Consider the following 8439-nt stretch of genomic DNA (forward strand, 5'->3'; position numbering starts at 1 on the left):
TTTTTCAAATCCGTTTTGGAATACTGACTGTCCAAACAGCAAGTTACAAGTGACCAAATTGGATTTTTTGTGTGTTCAGACAGCAGTCATTAGCTGACATGGCTATGCTAGTTGTCATAGTAATGGCAGTGTGTGTTGGCTGATTGGTGGTGATGCTAGTGCCTACTGTCCCTCAGAAGTTATGTAGCAAGCTAAGATGACAACAATGGCTGCCATGGACATTTCCCAGTCATTTTGAATGTTCAAAATAATAGGGTAAGAACACTTTTAAAGCCTCAAAGGATAAGATGATCAAAATGTCAAAACAAGTCCTTTTTGGCTAGCCACAGCAGTCAACCAGCTAGCTAGGTAGCTGTTTAGCTTTCTACCACATTCACTAATTTGTTTGTAAACAATTAACAAGCTAGTTTAGCTTCCACATGTTCTTGTCAAACTGTCAACAGAGTCACTAGCAAGCAACAAGATAATCTAAAAATCACTTGAGGGCAAATAAATCAGATTTGACCATTCAGACACAAGTCGCATATCTGATTTCAATCCACCTACGAACGTGCTTTAAATGTGGCTTGAAATATCCGATTGTATGTGCCTTTTGGCTGTTCAGACTGCAGGAAAAATAACAGATTCGAATCGGATATGCAAAAAAAATAGGATTTGAGTCACATCAAACTGACAATATGAACAAGGCTTTAGAATACAATTTTACTTGATATTATATTCATTATATTCCAGCCAGACCCCATTTTCAATTTTTGGGGGGGAGATATCGGAATTCACTGGAGATATAAGAAGTCCGTTATTAATTTCTGTCTTAGATAAGGAATTGGAAAAATCCCTCCCAGCTGGGGCCATGATAAGTAACCCAACAAACAGTGGGCCTCAAATATTGTGTTAATTTAACAACATGTCCTCTGTGTTCAATTAACAAAAGACAGTGAATCTGCTGCATAACACCTTAACAACAGAGAGCGAGAGAGAGAGAAAGGAAGAGAGAGAGAGAAATATAGAGAGACAGAGAAAAAGAGAGATAGAGACAGAGACAGAGAGACAAGACAGTGAGGTACACTACCGGTCAAAAGTTTAAGAACACCTACTCATTCAAGGGTTCTTCTTTATTTTTACTATTTTCTACATTGTAGAATAATAGTGAAGACATCAAAACTATGAAATAACACATATGGAATCATGTAGTAACCCAAAAAGTGTTAAACAAATCAAAATATATTTTATATTTGAGATTCTTCAAATAGCCACCCTTTGCCTTGATGACAGCTTTGTACACTCTTGGCATTCTCTCAACCAGCTTCACCTGGAATGCTTTTCCAACAGTCTTGAAGGAGTTCCCAAATATGCTGAGCACATTCCAAACCATCTCAATTTGGTTGAGGTCGGAGTATTGTGGAGGCCAGGTCATCTAATGCAGCACTCCATCACTCTCCTTCTTGGTGAAATAGCCCTTACACACCCTGGAGGTGTGTTGGGTCATTGTCCTGCTGAAAAACAAATTATAGTTCCACTAAGCCCAAACCAGATGGGATGGTGTATCGCTACAGAATGCTGTGGTAGCCATGCTGGTTAAGTGTACCTTCAATTCTAAATAAATCACAGACAGGGTCACCAGCAAAGCACCCCCACACCTTAACACCTCCTCCATGCTTTACAGTGGGAAATAGGCATGCAGAGATCATTCATTCACCCACACTGCGTCTCACAAAGACATGGCAGTTGGAACCAAAAATTTTCAATTTGGACTCCAGACCAAAGGACACATTTCCACCGGTCTAATGTCCATTACTCGTGTTTCTTGGCCCAAGCAAGTCTCTTCTTATTATTGGTGTCCTTTAGTAGTGGTTTCTTTGCAGAAATTCGACCATGAAGGCCTGATTCACAGTCTCCTCTGAACTGTTGATGTTGAGATATGTCTGTTACTTGAACTCTGTGAAGCATTTATTTGGGCTGCAATTTCTGAGGCTGGTAACTCTAATGTACTTATCCTCTGCAGCAGAGGTAATGCTGGGTCTTCCATTCCTGTGGCGGTCCTCATGAGAGCCAGTTTCATCATAGCGCTTGATGGTTTTTGTGACTGCACTTGAAGAAATGTTCAAAGTTCTTGAAATTTTACATATTGACTGACCATGTCTAAAGTAATGATGGACTGCCGTTTCTCTTTGCTTATTTGAGCTGTTCTTTCCATAATATGGACTTCGTCTTTTACCAAATAGGGCTATCTTCTGTATACCACCCCTACCTTGTCACAACACAACTGATAGGCTCACGCGCATTAAGAAGGAAAGAAATTCCACAAATTAACTTTTAAGAAGGCACACCTGTTAATTGAAATGCATTCCAGGTGACTACCTCATGAAGCTGGTTGAGAGAATGCCAAGAGTGTGCAAAGCTGTCATCAAGGCAAAGGGTGGCTATTTGAAGAATCTCAAATATAAAATATATTTTGATTTGTTTAACACTTTTTGGGTTACTACATGATACCATATGTGTTATTTCAGAGTTTTGATGTCTTCACTATTATTCTACAATGTATAAAATAGTAAAAATAAAGAAAAACCCTTGAATGAGTAGGTGTTCTAAAACATTTGATCGGTAGTGTACATAGAGGGAGAGACAAACAGACAGAGAAACAGACAGAGAGACAGAGAGACAGAGAAAGACAGGGAGAAACAGAAAGAGAGAGATACAGGGGCCCCACCAAGAGAGACCAGTATCACTTTATCCCATGTCCACCGATAAACCCCAGCTGTTTCCATCCAAACCAGGGGGCTAGTCAGCCCGGGTGCTTGTTAACTGATTAAATGTTCTATCTACTTTTTTTTCAAAAAACCTATATTTTTGATTCCTCACGGCGTCGGAAGGGAAGCAGGCTTTGTTCTCTGTCTGAGCTGTGACTCCCCTACGGTGGCTTTCATTTGACTCCCAGTACTCGCCTTGTGTTAATTAGGTAAATGCTATATGCACGTCGCTATCCGGCCTGCCGTTCCAGCGCGCTCCGCCGCCATCGCCAACAAAGGGCCTACCAGCGAGGGTAAGTTTGTGATTAAAGAAAAGGGGGACTTTATCACGAGGTGTAACAAAAAGCATACAGCAAGGCTTTGAAGCTTATTTATGGAGCGCCGTCTAATTCCCCCTCCTGTGGCTGTGTAGGAGATATGTATGTATTATTCATACTAATGTATGGTGTCGACTTATGCAGATTCAGGGGGAAAAAGACCAGGAACAAAGGCAAACTTTCTTTTTGTGTTTCGTAAATGGCCAATTATTTTCCTTTCAAGTGATCTGTTGTGGTCAAATGATAAAAACGGAGTTTGATGTCAGGAGACTGATGTTGGCTTTGTCAGTGCTCTGTACTGTAAGAGCTTGATTACACAGGATGACTCTACCAGACAACCAATGGTAAGAAACCCTATCTTGTTTTACTTTGACAAAAGTTGAGACTTCGCACGGCTTCCAGAGATGCAGGTGTGTCACTACGAATATCAAGTATACATTTAGTTTAGTATTTTATGTCTTTGAGTATCTTATTGAAAGGGGAGCAGGAGCCAATGGAAGCAGTGTCACATGCCTGTAAAAAAAAAAGAAATACATTTATATATATCATTATATAATAGTTATACTGTGATATATCGACACGATATATATCGTGATACAACCTACTGTATTCAGTGATCCAAACCAGACTGATGAGTTTGATCTGAACTCAATCCAGAGTCACTCATTGAAGGGGTGTCAGTTGGTGAGGAACCGCTCAGGGTCAGCCTCACTCGACAGTGGATAAGCAAGACAACCGCATATTGTCATAATGGCCAGTGGCATACCGTACAACACACCACCATCCTGTGCTAACAACACACTGGCTCTACTCCAGGTCTGTAAATCGGACTGGTAAGGTGGTAGGACAGTGCTTACGGATCTTATACCCAAACTAAGAGGCTTTAACAAATATATACAATCCTTATTAAAATCAATAATGGATGAGGGAAGACATTAGTGAGAGAAAGCTATTTACGATTTGAGCAGCAGACATGTGACTAGATGAACTCTCTCCCTCTCTATGCGGGTTCTGGAAGTGACAGTTGAGGGGCACTTTACAAAAGTGTTGGCAGTGAAGGATCTCCTGTACCACAGACACAGGGCCTGTCAGTCAGCACAGAGCTGTCACCCTCTGCTGAGATACAAGGGACAGTGTGTGTGTGTGTGTGTGTGTGTGTGTGTGTGTGTGTGTACGAGTGTTTCAGCCTGACAGGTCTGAATTAATGAGAAGTGGGTGACAGGGGTAGAGAAAGACATTGAGGAGTAGGGAGGAGGGCAGAGATGGAGGGAGGAGGGCTTTTGTAAAAATGCCCAGGATTGGGCCAGACTACCTGTAAAAAAGCAGAGGTGGGGAAAAGGAGACAGAGAAGGCCCAGTAGAAGATCCACAATGTAGTGCCTGCATTTCTGGCTTTCTTTTCTTTAGGCGGGCGGTGTTGGGGGTTAAATGATCGTCCTAAATGTGGCTATTGTCGGCGGTTGTCTTATCCACCTTCATTGAGCACAGATAGCATGGTCAAATATAATCTCTTGTATTTGCACCCACGTGTGTATGTGCACGCATGTGTGTGCCAGTTTCCCTCGACTGAAGGAGAAAAACAGCCTGCGAGAGTCTATCAGCATGGCACCTGCTCCAGAACATTCTTGATGAAGCAAAGGTTGTCTTCATTAGATGCATTAATATTCATGACGAATGGTAATTTTGACACAGAAAAGGTCTCGGTAACCTTTTCTTGTGCATTTTTTTCACTTCTCAAGGAAATTACAGTCCGGCAACGACTTAATTAATGCTTGGTTTCCTCGCCAGTCGTTTGAGGGCCTGTCACTTTGGGGCTGGGGTATCTGTCACACAGACAGGATTGAGGGGAGAGAAAGAAAGAGGAGCATGCTGGGAAATCAGACAGATAGAGAGGGGGGACAAGATCACTGAAATGCACTCATAGTCAGAACTCTTCGCTGGCTTGTTTACCATTATATCCCCTGCTCTGTGTTTTCCTTTACCTTTTGTGTTTGCTCTTTCTCTATCTTTCTCTCTTTCTTTGCGTCTTTCTGTCCCTTCATCGTGTGCTGGCTGTGCAGTGTGTTGCTGGTATATGGGGGTTGTCACCCTGAAGGGCCTCCAGGCCTCACATCTCAGCCGTATGTTCATCAGAGTTGACAGGATGTGACTTTTCACTTTGCTCTCTTTATCATCTCACAGATCATTGTGTAACCGGCATTCATTGCCTCAGAACGGGGCACTATGACAAATGTACCGGTGACAGTGAGACACATAGATACTGTAGATCCAAACAAACTAAATAAATACACAGTATTTCATTCGTAAATTAGAACGGGATAATGTTGATTGACTTGTTGTTTTTGATTCTGATAGCTTTCTTGGAATATCTGTAAAAACACATACACATACACATACACACACACACACACACACACACACACACACACACACATGCACAAGCAATGTACTCAATCCGCCTCATCTAGACAGTAAAATATTTGAACATAAGGCAGCATTTCTTTTATCATGTCCCATAAAAATAGTAATTTGCCAGAGCCCTTGTAGCACAATATGGAGGCAGTGTGTTTTAACTGATAATGTAGAGATGACAGATAGTTCCATACTGGGAGGTTTTGGTTGAGTCTGGATACAGATGTAATAAATTACACTGAGGAGTGAGGTGGGGGCAGAGAGAGAGAAGGAGGGAGAGAGAGAGAGAGGGGCAGAGGGAAAGAAGGGAGGAGAGAGAAAGAGAGAGAATGAGAGAATGAGAAAAAGAAAGGGGCGGGAGAAGAAAGGAGAGGAGGAGAGGGAGCAAAAGAGAGTGTACAGAGATAGAAAGAGAGAGGGGCGGGAGGAGAAAAGAGAGGAGAAGATAGAGTAAGAGAGGGAACAGAAAGAGACAGAGAGGGAGGGATAGAGATAGACTCTCCCTCTCGCCATCTCTCTATCCCTACAAAAAAGCATTGCCCGTCGGTCAGTGAGCAGTCATTATACGGCTCTGAAAATGTGGGATTAATTAGGATGGTTAGAGAAAGGCAACCCTGTCTCATTACCGCCTCCCTAGCCCTCCTCAAAGATATCACCACTCAGACAGCCACGTCGCTAATACCAGCAGACAAAGTCCTCTCGTTTTCGCCCGTCACCCTTATCATCTTATTTAAGGACACTTAAAAGAGGGCCCCAAAGGTGTGCCACCCCACTACAGGCACTTTTCATTGCCACAAGTGACCACTTTAATCAGGCCTACTCCTCTCACCTGCTACAGAGATGCAGATATTCAAATATAATATGTGTTTTGAAGAAGAAAGCATTTTTTTTTTTAGATTAGTGTTAAACGAGAGAAAGGGAGAGTGGTGCAAGTGCCGCAGACTGCCTGTGAGAGAGGTGCAGTAATTAGTCTATGGAGAGTAGCTATACTGTCGCTGTGTTGTTTTAGCGCTTAGTCCTCGATCTTTAAAACGTGAAAAAACTTTCCTTTCTGGTTGTGAAGCTTTCTTCAATTCAAAGTTAAATTTCTTTGTAATGAGACTTGTTTGAATAAAATACATTTAAGATTTGATTTAGTAATATTACAGAGTCAACTAAAATATTACTAGACAAAATATGTGTAAAAAAGGGATTTACTTCATCACGTTACTTTATTATCCTTTTACAGCAATATTCATTTAATGCTCAGACTAGTAAAAAAATGTATCATCTCTTTACAGTTAAGTTTTTTAAAGATCTTTGTCAATTTTACATGCCCATTGACCACACAATTTCCACATTATTTATTACAAGATTGAGTTGAGGTGTAGGGTTTAGTGACTGATTTGTCCCAAATAAAAGGCTTTTAGTTTTAGAAATATTTAGGACTAATTTATTGCTTGCCATCCATTCTGAAATAACTGCAGCTCTTTGTTAAGTGTTGCAGTGATTTCACTCGCTGTAGTACAGTGGCTTGCGAAAGTATTCAACCTCCTTGGCATTTTTCCTATTTTGTTGCACAACCTGGAATTAAAATAGATTTTTGGCGGGTTTGTATCATTTGATTTACATGCCTACCACTTTGAAGATGCAAAATATTTTTTATTGTGAAACAAACAAGAAATAAGACAAAAAAACAGAAAACTTATTCACCCCCCCAAAGTCAATACTTTGTAGAGCCACCTTTTGCAGAAATTACAGCTGCAAACCCTTGGGGGTATGTCTCTATAAGCTTGGCACATCTAGCCACTGGGATTTTTGTCCATTCTTCAAGGCAAAACTGCTCTAGCTCCTTCAAGTTGGATGTGTTCCGCTGTTATACAGCAATATTTAAGTCATACCACAGATTCTCAATTGGATTGAGGTCTGAGCTTTGACTAGGCCATTCCAATACATTTAAATGTTTTCCCTTAATCCACTCAAGTGTTGTTTTAGCAGTATGCTTAGGGTCATTGTCCTGCTGGAGGGTGAACCCCCGTCCCAGTCTCAAATCACTAGAAGACTGAAACAGGTTTCCCTCAAGAATTTCCCCGTATTTAGCACCATCCATCATTCCTTCAATTCTGACCAGTTTCCTAGTCCCTGTCGATGAAAAACATGCTGCCACCACCATGCTTCACTGTGGGGATGGTATTCTCGGGGTGATGAGAGGTGTTGGGTTTGCGCCAGACATAGCATTTTCCTTGATGGCCAAAAAGCTCAATTTTAGTCTCATCTGACCAGAGTACCTTCTTCCATATGTTTGGGGAGTCTCCCACATGCCTTTTGGTGAACACCAAATGTATTTGCTTATTTTTGTCTTTAAGCAATGGCTTTTTTCTGGCCACTCTTCCGTAAAGCCCAGCTCTGTGGAGTGTACGGCTTAAAGTGGTCCTATGGACAGATACTCCAATCTCCGCTGTGGAGCTTTGCAGCTCCTTCAGGGTTTTCTTTGGTCTCTTTGTTGCCTCTCTGATTAATGCCCTCCTTGCCTGGTCTGAAAGTTTTGGCAGGTTTGCTGTGGTGCAATATTCTTTCCATTTTTTAATAATGGATTTTATGGTGCTCCGTGGGATGTTCAAAGTTTCTGATATTTTTTTATTACCCAACCCTGACCTGTTTGGAGAACTCCTTGGTCTTCATAGTGCCGCTTGCTTAGGGGTTCCCCTTGCTTAGTGGTGTTGCAGACTCTGGGGCCTTTCAGAACAGGCGTATATATACTGAGATCATGTGACAGATCATGTGACACTTAGATTGCACACAGGTAGACTTTGTTTATCTAATTATGTGACTTCTGAAGGTAATTGGTTGCACCATATCTTATTTAGGGGCTTTATAGCAAATACATATGCACCCACCACTTTCAGTTTTTAATTTTTTTTATTTTCTTTAAACAAGTTATTTTTCATTTCACTTCACCAATATTGACTATTTTGTGTATGTCCA

The sequence above is a fragment of the Salmo trutta genome, chromosome 3 (assembly GCF_901001165.1).
Source record: "Salmo trutta chromosome 3, fSalTru1.1, whole genome shotgun sequence".
NCBI classification, from domain to species: Eukaryota; Metazoa; Chordata; class Actinopteri; order Salmoniformes; family Salmonidae; genus Salmo; species Salmo trutta.